This window comes from Artemia franciscana, chromosome 9, assembly GCF_032884065.1.
Source record: "Artemia franciscana chromosome 9, ASM3288406v1, whole genome shotgun sequence".
In the NCBI taxonomy this organism is placed as follows: domain Eukaryota; kingdom Metazoa; phylum Arthropoda; class Branchiopoda; order Anostraca; family Artemiidae; genus Artemia; species Artemia franciscana.
The window spans coordinates 2,130,992-2,147,659 of NC_088871.1; the positions used below are offsets into that span (position 1 = coordinate 2,130,992).

Genomic DNA, 16,668 nt, shown 5'->3' on the forward strand with positions numbered 1-16,668 from the left:
GGCAGGCAGCCAACAATGGGGCAACACACATTTTTTCCATGGTTTTTCTCTTTCCATTGATTTCCTTATAATTACTTTATAGTCCCAAATTTCCAGGGAGGTCATACCCCCTCCCTTGCCGCCGCCCATATTATTACGTATATGAGGTTTAAGTTTGGCTTTTTGTTCCAATCATTTAAGAATCACTCCTGTTACACAAAAGCCGTTTAATTCGAATAATAAGCTGTTTCAAAAGTTCAAAAAAAAATTGCGTAACAAGCAAGGTATTGAGGAGGGGGTAACCTCCCTCATATACGTAATAATTTCTGTTTGTTTTAAGTTTTAATGTTGCTCCTTACTTTTAGCTGAAAAAACTTGTTTGTTATGTAGCTTTTGATTTTTTTTAAAATAATACCGGGAAATTGCCTACTCTACGAAAAGGTCAGCCATGAAAGGATCCTCCCACATAATCTCCCGCCAAAAAATCCCCCACCCCCCAATAATGTCTGCTTAATTATATGGTCTTCCCTGAGACCACAGTTTATTATTTCTTTTAGTCTTGTTATGTTTGTTATAATCGTTTGTTCTTTTTTTATTCTTCGTTTGGAAAATTAAACTTCCAAATAAAATTTAGAAACATTTCCAGGGTTCTAAGATACACAATAAAACTTGGCTCACACTGATATTGTTCCTTGGAACAGACCAGTTTATAATAAAATTTTGTTAAGTTTTATAACTAATTAGAGCCAATGCCACGATATATTCGAAATTTTAGGAATTTGACTAAGACCAGTACGTCAACAATTCTATCCTGCTTAGAAAAAAAAACTATAGGACTTTGAAGCCTATGGTGTTGCAGTGATATTGATCCATGGTTGGCAATACTGGACCTGCAGTTCAATCTCGGCTGCTGCATGGCCCGGAATCGCATGGCATGATTTCTACCAAAAACAACGCTTTTTTGGTCTTCTTTGTCAATACTTTAATCTTTATGGGCTAATAAAAATAAAAAACCAACAAAATAAAAAAGTGGGGTTTTGTAAGGCCAACGAAAATACTGGACGAAATAATACCGATGTTTCGATAGTTCGATATTTCGGACAACCGCCTCTCTTCTTTAGCACTATAAAAGAAATTCAGATGGAAACGCATCCACATGATGCGTTTGAACGAAAGTGCGAGCGAAACAAAATGGATAAAAACCATCAGTGCGAACAGCCAACAGAAAAAACAAATAAAATCAGAAATTGGAAGAATAAAAAAAAAAAAACAACCTAGAAACAAAACAATCATATCTTCTTTGCAGAACTGATTTTTCTTGAGTTTTTTCGATTTAAATAAAAGAAAAATCTGATATATGAGCCAAATTTTTGCTTAGAGGGGGCATGTGGTTAGGAGTGAGACAAGTGTTAACAAAAATTGGCAAATTGTACAAAATATTAGATAATGGATAGCAATTGGCAAAAATTTAAAGATTTTGTTAGCCATTTGCTTGAAACTTCTCTTTATCAGGTGCCTCATTAATGATCAAAGCTACTATTTCCATTATGGGTAAATCAGTTTTCCATGCTTTTATTCCAAATTTCTGCTTTTGTATATAGTAAATTTATTGTAAGATCAAGCAGTTCTTGATAGTCAAATGTAAGTAAAGAATGACTCGGCCCAATAGTAACCAAAACTCTAAATCAGGTAATATTGGCAACAATTAATACATCAAAAGAATAGGTATTTTTATGGTGATCCAAATATATAAAATTCACTAAGTTTACGTAACTCTTCAAAAGTTATGAGCATGAGAAAATTTGCTTGATTATCGAAAAAGAGGGAAACATCCTCAAATAGTCAATCAATCTTAATAAAAATCATAGCATTAGCCTCAACATTAGCGAAGATTAGAAGTTTCTGTGCCCTTTTAAGTGACCAAAAAAATTGGACGGTAACTAGCCCCCCTTCCACGCCCTTGTTTTCTCCAAAGACGTCCAACCAAAATTTTAAGATAGCCATTCGATTCAGTATAGATGAAAGTTCCAATAGGTATACCTTTGAGGATGACCTAACTTCACACAGCCACCGAGGAAAAGGACATAAGTTTTGCAATTGGCTAATTTTTTTTTTGCACAAAGTATTTGTATTTGGTAAAAGTAAAAACACTCTTCAAGGGGAGATTTTCCACCGGAGGGGAATTTCAATGGGAAAGGATTTTCCAAGGGTAGAATTTCCTGTGACAACGAAATTTTTTTATTTGTAGAAAATGGTTTAGGATTTGTATGGGTACACAGTGGACAAGCAAAAAAATTTCTAAAATAAAAAGTAAATATATTGGCTAGACCACCGCTAACCATGGCTCACAGATCGGTGGAATAAGCCAAGGGTGCCAATTAAGAAAAATGCAGAAGGTGGGATCACGGTTATTTCATAATTCAAATGATTTTTGCTTTAGAAAAATATGAATCAAAATAAAGATATTTCAGAATCTATGGGGGGGGGGGGAGAAACTGACTCCTTTCTTCAGTGATGCCTTTTTGTTGAACATGCTAAAATATTTATCATATTGATAAAAGCCAAAAAGCAACTAAAACCGGTGATTTCAAAACTAAAAATAAGTTGCCTGCTAAAGCAGCTAGAGTTTTTTTTTTAGGTAAATATTTCGCAGTTCATATTATGGACTTGCCAATAAAGTGAACATACCAATCGATGCCTTTTTTATGTTCTTTACGAATATAATAACCGCTTCTATCGGAAATTCTAATTTAAGTACTTTTTGACCTAGCTTAACCTGACTAACCCAACCTAACCTAGCTATAAATAATTTTGGCACTGAGAAAACGTAGTATTATTTTGTCAAAAACAACTGATAGAAAACGCAGTATTGTTTTGTCGAAAACGACCGATAACGCATACTGCAATTGAAAATTCGTCATTTTTAAGAGCTCAAAAAGTGCTTAGATTTGAATTTGCGATAGAAGCAATTATTATATTCGTAAAGAACATAAAAAAAGGCATCCAGTGGTATGTTCACTTTATTTGTAAGTCAATATACCTGTTTTTATATTTAACTTTTGTTGATTAAGCAACTTGTTTCAAGAATCTAGTGATTTTTGTGCTGATTTAGTGACTTTTCTTTCAAGAATACTTTTTTTCTTCACCTGGCGGCAACATTGGCTAGAAAGAAGTGAAGCGAGACCTGTTAAAAATATCAATCAATAGAAGAAGTGAAGGGAAAGCTTCTAAATGACTCACACCAGCTAAATAGCAGGCTACTGAACGAATATCTAAGAAATGGAAATTTGGTGTTTACTTATGTAAGCGGTTTTGCTAGCTCTAGAGAATAGGTTTATCATATAGGTAGGCTAATATGCTGGTTTAGGCCTAACTCAGCCATTAACCTGTTTTAACTATAATAGCCTACATCATGTAGGCTACAAGATTGGGAACATGCTTGCCATGTTTACAGTAGATATGTTTGGTAAACTTCTAGTTAATTGACCTTTTGCTATCTTGGAAGGGGTTTATGTTAGGAAACCAAAACTTTCAGGGATGGGTCTATAGGCTAAAGTAGGTCCCAGGAAGGTATTTTAAAGTACCCACCTCCACTCCTTCTTCCTCTAGAGGCCCCTGAAATTTGCCTACATGCCAGGTCTATACCCATTGAAATTTTGACAAAACAACATTTTACCTTAATTTTCAGTTAGGCCTACTAGTTGCTTTTTCTCTGCCTTTAGTTCTGAAAATGCAATTCCTGTTATTTGAGTAGCCTAGAATTTTGAGCCATATCAATGTTTTTTTTTCAAAATTTAGGAAATGTATTTGCATATCTTTAAAACCTTATAAAATGGAATTGAGAATTTTACCTTCATATTTCAGTAGCCTAGTGTTTCAAGGCATATCAAGGCTTTTTTCCTAAATTTATAAAAAACAAATTTTTTTTTAACTGAAAGTAAGGAGCCTTATTAAAACTTAAAACAAACAGAAATTATTCCATATATGAAAGGGGTTGTCCCTCTCAATGCCCCACTGTCTACATTATTGTTTTTTATTGTTTTATATCAATAAGTAGAGTTGTAAGAAAGAGTCAAACTGTAGCATAAAGGACAGGGTGTTAAGGAGAGAACAGCCTCTTTCATATACAGAATAATCTAATCTGTTTAATTAGAATAAATAGCTCTTTTGAAATGACTAAGAATACTTTAGCATAAAGAGCAAGGTATTGAGGAGGGACAAGCCCCCTCATAAGCATAATAATTTATGTTCCCTTTAAGTTTTAATGTGCTCCTTACTTTCAGTTGAAAAAGCTTGTTTTTTATATTCAATTCCTGAACATTTTTGAATTAATACAGGTTTTGACTTTGGCTTGCTGTACATGAATAATCAATATAAAATTTGAATATTAACTTTACATTTTTTGGCTAAATGGGATTCTCAAAGTTTTGATTTGACAATTTTGAGAAAAAGGAGCAGGGAAGGGGGCCTAGTTGCCCTCCAATTCTTTGGTTACTTAAAAAGGCCACTAGAACTTTAATTTTATTTACAAACTCATTTATTAGTAATAAACATACATAAATTACAAATTAACTTCCATAACAAACTTCTATATTTGTATATTTTTATTATGTATAAGAGGGGGTTTGCCCCCTTGTCAATACCTTGCTCTTTATACTAAGTTCAAATTCCTGAAGAATGGCCCCTAAATCACAAAGGCTGTTTAATTAGAATAAATAACTCTTTTGAAAATACTAAAAATATTTTAGTGTAAAGAGTAAGGTATTGAGGAGGGACTAACCCCCTCATATACATAATAATTTCTTTTGTTTTTAAGTGTTAATGTTGCTCCTTTCCTTTGCTTCCTTTTTCTTGTATATAGAACATATAGGGGACCTTTTTCATGACCTTTAGAATTAGATCTCTTTGTCTTATTTACTTACTTATGGGCTTTTTTTGGAAGGTTAGTCTTTTCAGCGTATGTTTCTTCCTCTTCTTCTTTACTGAGCTGTGGGTCACCCACAAGTATCATATCATATTTGCTGCAACTTTTTCCAGGTGGCAAGTTGATTCTCTTCAATAGAGGGGTCCTTTTACTTTCCTTGCCCTTTCAAAGCTCTGTCTCATTTAGAACATCATTTGATGTTTCAGTCATACAACTTGGTAACCAGTTTAGTACTTCCTGGGGGTTAAATGGCATAATTCCAGTTTTTAAAAATCCCAATATCACATTTTCTGCTCCATTTCCTTCATCAAGAGCAGCCAAAAGCTGCTTCAACAAGCTCAGAATATTACTGTTGGGAAGGCCTATCCTTCTAGAGCTTTTACCTGTTTTGAAGCTAAGCAGTATCTTTTGCCATACTATTTTTATTGGAAGAAAGTAAGCAACATCATGTGGCTCAAGTTGGGTGGCAGTGAGACAAAACGAATGTTGTGTTTTTCACACATATTGAGAACAGACTGATATGTGATGACAAATTATCATAAATAATGAACTTTTTTCTGTTCTTTTTCTTTAGTGTGGGAAGCAATAGCTTTTCAAAAAAGTCTTCAAAGCACATTGCATCAAACCATCCTGACTTTAACCCATTGTATTGTGCTCCTTTTGGGCCATTCTCTTTCCATGGAGACCATAGGCCTTAACTTTTGTATACAACATATGGTTGTATACATTCATCTCCCCAGCTGCATTCCCACACATCATGAGTGAAATTGACATTTTTCAAATATTGATGACTATCTGGTTATTTGATTCCATGCTTTGTGAGATTGTATTTTATCCTGGATCATCTGTAAGGCTTGTCTTGTCAAAATTATTGACATTTTTAGGGTCAACACCTTCAAGCTCTTCCTTTAGATAGCTGAAATATTCAGTAATAGATTGAGGCCCTTCCTCTGCTCTTTTCCTTTTGATGTTACTAGCAAATATTTTGCTTGAAACTTAATGTCTTTTCAAGAAGCTTCTTGTCCATTTTATTCCTGTTAGATTTTCATGAAACTTTTTGACAGTTCTGCCACATTTATCTAAATAACTTTTCACTAAAGATCAAAGGTCACTGGTCCAATGGAAAGCCACTCTCTGATGGATAGCTCACAGTATGTACCAGGTATTTTTCCTCTTCCTTGTTTAGCACAGAAGGATTACCAACAACTTTTGGATGGTGTTTTCCCGGTTTGTTTATGAGGGTGCTTCTGGGGATCCATACATCTCAGAAACAGCTCTTTGAGTTAATTTTCTATTCTTAATCCCTCTCAGAGCATTCTCAAGGACCTGTGATGTATAGTTGACATAAACCCTACTCCCCAGCTGTCTCCTTCAATTCCTTGACATTTTAGGACTTATTCACATAGAAAGAAGTGTATATAAGTTGATTGGAACAAAATAACCTCTGAGCCAATGTTACCTCACCTTACTTGTAAAAAGTGACAGTTTTTAGGCTCTTGACCATCAGAAGCATAAATCTTGTTTGTTTTTCAAAAATTTTCTTAGTGCTTTTGGCTAAGGTCCATGGCAAATGGCTTATCTAAAAAAATCAACTGGCTTGTCTAAAAATGCTACTATAGAGGACCTTTGGTTGGTGGTATAAAAAATGAAAAAATTATAATTTTCATTTTTTGTTGTTGTTGAACAAACAAACTAACCTTATAACTTCAGCTGGGTCAGAGATCCTTCACAACAATTACCTATGTGAACAAAAATACAATGAATAACTTACTGTAAGCCTAGGTAAAAATATGGACTCATAAATCTTTTTGTGGTTTTGGACCAATGTTACTCCACAGGACCAAAGTAACCCTATTCTAAAGCACTTCAAAATACCTTCCCAAGGGATCATAAAGGCTCTGGATTCGTTCCCAAGAGTTTCCTTCACCTTCCTCAACTGCTTCCCAACTTAGAGAAAATGTCATCCCCTTGTGTACAATCTTATAGGTACTAGTCTTATATATAGCCTAACCACATCTAAAAGAAACCCTGCAGAATTCTGAAAAATACTTTCAAACATTCTAAGATCCTGACTTATTTCATTCTAAGGGTTGCTTTGCCTCGCCCGCCCCTCTCTAATGGACAAATATAGCCTACTACCCATATTATGCACAATCATTGTATTTTCAATATTGCAGCTCTTTTATTTTTAATAATTCAACATCAAATGCTTAACAAACACATTAAGGAAGGAGTTGTCCTATAAGGAATACAATGAGTTTATATAATTTGGGCCAAATATTTATCCATTAGGGAGGGAAAGTGAAGAAAGGCAACCTTTAGGGGCAGTATAACTAAGCATTTTAGAATTTTTTTTAGTTCAAGTAATTTTCAAAATGGTATAGTTTCATTTAGATATGGTTTTGTGTAAAACCAATACCAAAAAGTAGTTGAGCTGGAAGAACAAACTTTCAAAGTGAATCCAGGGCATAAGTTATGCCACAGGAGGGTATTCTCAAAGCAATTACCTCTAACCCTCCCCTTTTAAAGGTACAGCCTTTGATGAACTTTAATAAACTTATAGCACAGATGAGACCCAAGAAAATTTTTTTGAGTCTTAGCTTTGCTAAGTTCTTATATAAACAGTTTTAAAGATTATGCAATAGGAATTTAGTGTTTTAAATTTGGAAAAAATTCCTAATGTGGCTAAAATCCTACTCAAATAATTAAAATAATATTTTTGAGCACTAAGGTCAAGGACAAGTAGATTTAGACCAATATGAACAGACAATTTTTTTACACTGAATGCTTCATTAGTTGTTGAAACACCTGCTCTCTCACTGAGTAAGTTTCCTTATTTTTCATTATATGCAGGATTAAGAAAAAACCTACCAGGTTGTTTTCAGAATTTGTAACACTGGGTGTAATTTTCCGGTTGATTTTATGTGGAATGACTCAAATAAATTACTTTTATGTAATTTTAAAGCTCCATGGAACCATACCTTTATGGAGACTCAAATAAACTACTTTATGGAGTTTTATGGTTTTAGAAAAGTTTCTAGGAACAGGAACTGTATGAATGTTTCAATCCAGCATCAGAATGTTGGAAGAACACCAGATGTTAATAAGTATTGCTCAAAGTGAGCTGGTCACCTGTTGATAGAGGTAGAAATATAAATTCCATGTTCTAATTTGGTTTTGACCTTAGAGTTTTACTGGAATGGCCCAAAATTAAAGAAAAAAGTTCTCCAGTTGATTCCATGATCCATGTCCAATATTTTTCATGAGAAGCAATGCATTAGACTACCTAGAAATGATCAACTTATGGTATGTTTGCCAAGTTTTAGTTGGTGTCGCTTTGTAGCAGTAATCCAAGTTTATAGGACTTCTTGTCCTTTTAATAATATTGCTTTGGGAAGTATACAGTGTGTTTGAGCATACCATGATTACTTATCCATTAAGGCTGATTAATTAAGGCCATTAAGGCTTATCTTAAGTATTGCACAAGAGATACAAGATCAGAAGTTAGGAGTATAAATACTTGAAACTGTCTGGATTAGTTGTCAGGTAAGTTAAACCTGCTAACCCCAAAAAATACACGTAAGTTAAACATCATCTGTAAAATTTACTTTTTCAAAATAGAAAAAAAGAGAATAGAAAATGTGGCAGATCTCCAGGGATTTGAGAATAAATTGTTTACAGCTTAGTACACAAGATTGATATTGCTCTACTGTTCCAGTTTATTCTTCACAACTTCTAGGTGAAGAGGGATGCTGTACAGCATCAGCCCATGTACTCTCCTTGTAGGGTACCCCAATGTACAATGACCATGTTTTTAGTTTTTGGCATGACTTGAGGTTGATTTAAAATCTTGTTGGTCACCTTGCTAATAGGAATGGCATTGCACATACCACATTCTAGTTTGGTTCATACAAGGCTTTTCTGAAGCTTGGTGATAAGCTTAGTCGGACAGCTAGTGAAAATTGGCTTGAGCAGTCCTAAGGTTTGAAAAGATTTGACTACAACTCCTTTTGTATGGTGAATAAAATCCAGATTCTAAAACCAACTAAGATTGTTATAATCAATTAAAATACCAGGATTCCTTAATTCTAAAAACGAAAAATTGGTATTTCCTAATTTTGCCACCCATAGGTCATGTATGCCTAGTCCCTGAAGCTGTGCTGAAATACAGTTTGGCAGCAGCTGATACAATTATGCTCAGCAGTGGCAAACCACCAGCATCAAAAGAATTTCCAGAGACATGCTGCCAAAACCTAATCAGTGGTGTGTTGTCAATTGATCTGAGTTTGTTCTATTTTTAGAATGGTTTTGCAAGTAAGTTCAAAACATTTTGAGGGCAGTCCAATTTTTGCAAGTGCCATTGACTAGTTGATTCTGCCTTATATTTTCATCTCAGAAAATAATTTGGCACTAGGAATTTTTGACAATGTTCCATTGCTGACCATATTGTCAGCACACAGGAGCGCTGAAGCCTTTGCATTAGCTGCACGATGACATGTTTTCGGCAGTACGTCGCCAGTTTTTGGTTTGGTTTTAGCGACTATGCATGCCTAACATTCTACCTTAAGGTAATAGATATGCAATTTCTGAAGTTGGATTTCTATTCCTTAAATCAGCTGATAACACACTAATATCAAAAACCTTACAAAGTGATGATTCTTTTAAATGAGTATCAAAAGGCCCTATAATCTTTGGGTTATCTACGTGTAGCTTTATTGCTCTTGGAATATCAGTAGCGCTAATAACAGATAAGGTTGGCCTAATGCCCAGTATTATACCTTGTAAACTCCACAGGTAACCCCCTACAACTCTTCCTCCAATTTTCGTAATATTGATTCGTAATGCTGATAAACTGGATTTTACTATCTATCGAAAGCCAACACAAAACAATAGATATCTTCACTTTAATTCAAATCACCCCCCACAAGTTAAAAGAGCAGTTGTAACTTCCCACATTGATCGTGCCCTGAATATTTGCTCCGATTCGTATATAAATGCAGAAATAAACTTTATCAGAGATATTCTTTTTGGTAATGGATACCCCATTCCTTTTGTCAATAAAATAATTAACCGTTGAATAAAAAGACATTCTTGTAAAATCGAAGGAGATATTTCACAATGTGAGGCTTCTGATAAGCCCTCAAATATTGTCTATCTTCCGTACATCCCGAAGATCACAACAAAATTAAAGAATATTTGCACAAAAAATAATCTGTACGTACTTTTTACTAATAATTTTAAATCAATAATTCCTTAAATTCTGGTAAAGATAAGACCCCAGTTACTCGCCAAGGAGGGGTCTATCAAATACCCTGTGATTGTGGAAATTACTATGTCGGCAGGACCCATCAGAATCTAGAAAAACGGTTACAACAGCATAAAAAAGACATAGACAAGGCATTAATTTCAAATAGTTCCAACAACTCCTTTGATTCTGCTTTAGGTTGACATATATTGAATAATCCGTCCCAAACGATCCTGTTTGAAAAATCTTCACTCATCAGTAATGGTTTGGGGATAGAACAGGTGGTTCGAGAATCAATCGAAATTAATCTCAAAATAAATAATAATATTTCTTTGAACAGGGACTTAAGGGAATACTCACTAAATTCTTTATACTCAAATTTAATTAAAAACGACCTAACAAAATATTTTACTAAACCGATTTATAATAGTACTGAACCAGTTACGAAAACGTCTTTGAGACAGGCTGCTAAAAAGCAAGGTTGGCTCTGAGAAATTGCATTTAATCACTCTGTTCTCTTTAGTTTGAATGAGTTTATATTCTCACTTCATTCTTTTTGTCAGTCCTGGTTGAACTTCGTTGCTAGGGCTGTCTTTAAAAAAAGTTTTTAAATGACATTATTTAGTTTTAATTCTCACAATTTAATGTAAGTTTATTTATTTATACATATTTTCTCTCTTGTTCTCGTATTGTGCTGAAGACGGCCCTTGGACATAGGGCCGAACTATTCACAGAACTGATTTCCACTTTCTTGAAAAGATTTTCCCTATTGTTTCTACTTTGTATTTGTTTGTAATGGAAAGGCAGTGTGGTCTTCCTCGCTATTTTCGTATACGTAATATGTACATACAATATGAATGTTTGGTCTTAGGAGTATATATTTGACAATATGTATGATACATACATATTATGTATTGCATAATATGTAACATACATAATATATACATACAATTGGATGTTTGGTCTTAGGAGTATACAGTAATGTGTCTCTTTCTTGACTTTCCAGTTTTAGTTTCTAAATTTTTTAGAAAAAATCCTTCACTGCAAAAGCTCACAAGTAAAAATCCATAAGTCAACTACAGATTGACTATTTTTTTGTTAGCTGTACAAACAGAGCTAGAATCTATTATTTAGGCCTGGTTTTTTGTTTTATATAAGGTTTTATGTTTACCAGTATTGTTGTTCTTTTGAGCTAGTCGCATTTTATCAAATAAATTGTATGTTATTCTCACCTACCCAAAGAAAGATAGACATTGCTGGCAATAAAACAGAAGAAAAATATTTTGTTAACTTCGAAAATAGTTTTGTTTTTCGAATCAAAGTTTTATGAATGGCTCTGCAGCTCAGATTAAGGTTTTAAAGATTAATTAATTAATTACTTACAATGTTTAATTATAATTATATAACTTACATTATAATTATAATATATAATTATAATAACTTACACCTAATTAATGAATTACTTTAATTATTACTAATTAATTGTTAATTAATTAATTGATTAATTAGTTACAAGTAATCCAAGTTCCTTCCTACACTCACTCTTCCTCTAGGGTATTGGGCTCTCGCCAAGTCAAAGATTGTTTTTGTGTTACCTTAAATCGTATTTACAGCGAGATAAGGTGGACTGCATATTATGCTGACAAAACTTTCAGGAAATAATACACACAAATTTTTGTGTCGCCAATTGGGGAAGGGGGCGTGAATGCCGTCCCCATAGATGTTATGTCCACCCTAGATTTACAAAAATGCTTTTTTAGGGTATGCCGTTTTTTGTACTGCCATTGAAAAAATGACAGATTTGCCCCTCCTTCCTAGATCTGAAAAATACATTTTGCTCCCACTAAGTTTTCGTGAATTAAAGGTACTGTCAGTTTAGGCCCGAAAGAAGCTGTTTCAATCTCTCATCTCTGCTCCTCTACTTACACTAGATAAAATATCTTTGAAAGTTAGTTTAAAAAAAAAGAAGAAAGAAGAAGAACAGAAAAAAAACAAAACAAAAAAGAACAACAGACTAATCTAAAAACGAAGCTCATTACCGGGAAACATCTTGTTAAGATTGATTCTAGCTAATATGCATTATCTTGAAGAATTATGTTTGGAAAACTATATAAAAACCCAAGTGATTTTGGCTGATTTGTCTTAAAACAGTTAATTTTCACTCCTTGTAAAGATGTACTAATAAGGTGATACTTTCATTGTTTTTTCTTCTGAAATCGTTTTATACTTTTGTTGATTTGCTTATTGTTGAATATGCGCATCTTCATCTGCTGAAATTTTAGAACAAAGACCAAAAAACTGTTCGAAAAGTGGTACAATTTATTTAAAACACATTCTCTTTGCCACACTTTCAAACATGTGCCAAATAGAGCTACAGCCCTAAAAATCATTCCCATAGCCAATTATGAGATTTTTATAACATTTTTTTTTATTTCCCTCCCTATTTCCTTTGAAATATGCATAATTTGCCCAAATTTAAAGCTGACCACCAGATGATAACAAACAGTTAATTTGTCCACTTTGAACTGTTCCGTATTGTATGGTTGCAAAAGCAAACAAAGCAAAAAATCTAAGAAATGCATCTGCGGATTGTTTCTAGGAGAGGGGGAAGCTCTGACTTCAAAAAGTACTTTTCTGTTCCGCAATTCCCCAATTTTTTTTGACGCGGATTTGTTGCATTCAGTTTTAAAAGGGGTAGGGGGGGCGTGCATATGTATAAGTGTGGCTGATCTTAACTGTTAGAATGAAGTTTAGTATTTTGACTAAAAATGATAATTTTAGGTATATCTTAGAAAGCAATGATTCAGTTGTATACCACTGGTGTAGGCTTCTTCGATGTTTATCAAAGAAAGCCAACAAAAATAACAGAATCAGGGAGGGAAAAGACAAGTGTGACTTGAGTGTATAAAGCTTTGACCGTAGTGACTTGTCCATAATAACTTTCACTGATAAATCCCTTTATGTTTTAAAGGGTACTGAGTAATTTTTTAAAAAGTACTCTTGAATTTTCAATATCTTTGCCTCTTTAAAAAATTGTATTATAAACACTTGAAGGACATTCCAAGTTTCGTCTTTTTCAAGACGCGCCTTTTTCGTCTCTTTGCGGCTTATTTCTTCGCTTTATTCAGTCCAGTGATTATACAGTACCCAGTTTACGAAAATGTTGGGGGAGGGGTGTGGCTGAATGTATTTTCCAGTGAAAAGGCTCAAAAAAGATATTTTTCAATGAAAATACCTAAAAAGGGTATTTTCCTTTTAATATAGGGAGGGGGTATATGATTCCCTTCTACCCTCCCTCAATTGGTGCCACTGAGAATAAATGTATTAAATTGCTTTGGAATTTAGAACAAACGGTTGTATCGGTTTGACGGGAGACGGAGCCCCCCTCCCCCCTGAGGAAAATACTCCCCCTGGGTAATTCCCCTCATGGAAAATTAACACACACGCAAAATTGGGCAGCCACAGAGAAAGTACAAGACAGGTACCTCAAAATGTCTATCAGATGTTCTAAGGGGTAATAAAAGGACTAGATATCAAAAACAGTTCTAGGACAGGGGCTGGTTGGTCTCCAACCACATTCGACTTATAACAGAGGACTAGAACTTTTAATTTCCGATCGAAAAAGCATCCTCTAAAGTCTCTACGGCCACTAGGGAGAAGCTGGGGATGAGGAAGGGGCACCTCTCCTCCTATACAAAATAAGTTCTGCTAATTTTTGGGTTTAATGTTCCTCTTTACTTTCATAATAACAGCATAGACCAGAAATATTCCCAGAACTCAAGAGGGATTAAATATCAATTTACACCTCTACCCCAACTCCTATACATTGAAAGTTTCAACCTAATACCATCAGATATTGCTTAGATATTGCTAATATTCCTTTTTCCCAATCAGTAAGGAGAAAGTGTGTTTTGATTGTGTTTGGCATCCATCACGACATTTCCTAAAAGTTTCGCCTTCGTACTGAAAGTTTTTTGAGAGATCCAGGATCAAACATGCCCTATTTTCTTTGTAAGTAAACCTTATCGGCAACTTGCATAATTTACATCCCTTGTATCGGGGGCTGTGTGAGGGGAGAGGGTTCAATTCCAGAGGCATAATTATTTAATTCTTGGACCAGTTTGAATAAAACGGCTATCTGGAAATTTTAATTCGATGCATTTAGGTGAAAAAGGGGACGGGAGGGGGTTGTTTGTCCTCTGGTCAATTTTGAATCTTAAAAAGAGCACTGGAACCTTCAATTTCCAGTTGAATGAGCCCTCGTCAAGGTTTATAAGACCACCCTTTTGATAAAAACCTTATATTTTAACAATGGATAACTTGCATAGCTTACAGTGGAAGGGGGACTGTCAAACCTGGTGGCATGTTTATTTTACCTTTGGCCTTTTTTGAATAAAATGACTATCTCAGAATTTGGATCGAATGCGTTTGGGAAAAAAATGGTGCGGGTCGTGACTTGTTGCCCTCCAATCACCTTTGGCTCTTAAAAAGGGCACTGGAACTTTTAATTTGCAATTGAATGAGCCCCCTCCGAAGTTTATACGACCACCTCTTCCACATGAAGTGCCTCTGGGAAAAAAACGATCAAGTAATAATATATTGAATCCTTAAGGCTCTTTATTATAGGCAATGCTATAGCATTGTCTCGGACTTTAAACAGGTGAATGAAACTTTTAATTTCACTTCTAGTGAAAATCCGAAATTATCCATGGGGATTTTGGGGGCGGTTAGTTTTCCGAGCGGAACGCCCAGACCCCAGTTTTACGCACCTCCTTAGAGGCATAAGAGCATGGCACTAAACCTTATCCTAAAAAGCCTGTTGGGATCGGCATAAATATACTGGGTTTGGCTCTGGTTTTCTTGATTTGGATATAATCCAGCATCCTATTGAAAATACCAAAAAGGGTGTTTTTCAATGGAAATACCAATAAAAAGTATTTTTCGAAATCTTGGGAGAAAAGGATGTAGAAGAGGAGCAAAGACTTCCTCTATCTCCTCCCCCTCAGCCGGTGCTGCTGATAAAAAAAATTCATTAAACTGCCTGGAATTCTAGAATGCACGGTTGTTTCGGTTTTACACACCTTCTTACAGGCATAAGACCATGAAATTGAACCTTATCTTAAAAAACCTGTTGGGATTCCATGTTTAAAACGACATACATATATTCAGTTTGGCAGATGATTTTGTTGATTTGGAGATAATCCAGCATTTCGCGATGTAGCACCGTGATGTATGTGGCGCTAACTAATGAAACTTTGGCGGTTTGACTTTAGTTTAATAAAATTTAAATACCGTGAGGTTTACTGACAGTGCAGTACTAATCAGAATAATTCAAAACAGGCTTAATAATGAAATTTTTGTCTGAATAAAAGTCAAAGTTGGTTTGTGTGCAGCGTAAATTGTTCTACAAGCAGAGAGATTCATTTGCTTTTAGACCATTTTATTAATTATAAAATGCTAGACTAGCATCAAAAACATGAGCTAACAAAATGAAATATAGTCAAATATTGGCTCTTTTATCTTCGGTATAATGTCAAACAAATTAAAGAAAAATAAAATGTAAAAAATTAGAGGTAACTTGTATTTGTATGTAGGTTTTGATAATTAACTTTGATTTTATTGGGTAATGCTGTCGTTGTTTAATGTCGTTTGTCGACTTAGGTAATGTCGTTTGTTGGGTAATGCTGTCGTTGATGGTGTCGTTGTTTTTCCTCTGTTTTCCATTTTTCCTACTCTTTGGTGTAATACTATGGGTAGATGTACAAGCAAATAATATAATAACAGATAATACAACAGATAATAAAAGATAAACAGATAATACAAAAAAAAATATGGGAAATTAGCTGTTTTTCCACTTGATCTAAATGATAAAATAAACACAAAGATCATTCTTTCTTTCAATCAAAATTCAAAATTCATCATTCCGAATAACTTCTTAGCATACTATGTTTCTAATGGATAAATAATTTCTTAGACCTCATGGTCTTTCTGTTTACAATTGAGACGAAAATCTATTAATAAAGTCAAATTTTTTTAAGAGAGCAATACAAGAACTTTTTAGTACAAAATTAATCATAAAAGTCCAAATATTTTGGCTTCACAACCAGAAGCCTTAATCAACAGGGAAAAAAAAATATAAATAAACAATTGAAATATAAAACATAACTACAGACAAAATAAAACAAAGACATACAACATAAAAATATAATTATATACACACACTATATACAATAAAATATATACAATAAAAAATATTAACAACATAAAAAATAAACAAGAAATATAAAAAATGTAATTTATCTTTGTTATATAACGTTTATGTATTTTCTTTCTTTTTACATGTTTCGTTTGAGCTAGTGTTGATAAAGGCTTCTGAATATAAGGTTGAAATATCTGGGTTTTATTGTTAATTTTGTACTAAAACATTTTGTATTTTTCGCTATCTTAAAAAATTTAAATTTTACCCGTTATTAATAGATTTTCATTCCAATATATATATATATATATATATATATATATA

At 33.9% G+C, this 16,668-nt stretch overlaps 1 protein-coding gene across 1 annotated transcript in view; it reads left to right on the forward strand.

The window, feature by feature from the left end:
• The first annotated feature begins 3,133 nt into the window (after window positions 1–3,133).
• The window catches only part of LOC136030874 (semaphorin-1A-like), a 380,467-nt gene continuing 366,932 nt past the window's right edge, over window positions 3,134–16,668 (forward strand). Inside the window, exon 1 of the mRNA XM_065709948.1 lies at window positions 3,134–3,281. The gene's annotated coding sequence lies outside the window, so the exon portion shown is untranslated. The remainder of the gene's footprint in view (window positions 3,282–16,668) is intronic.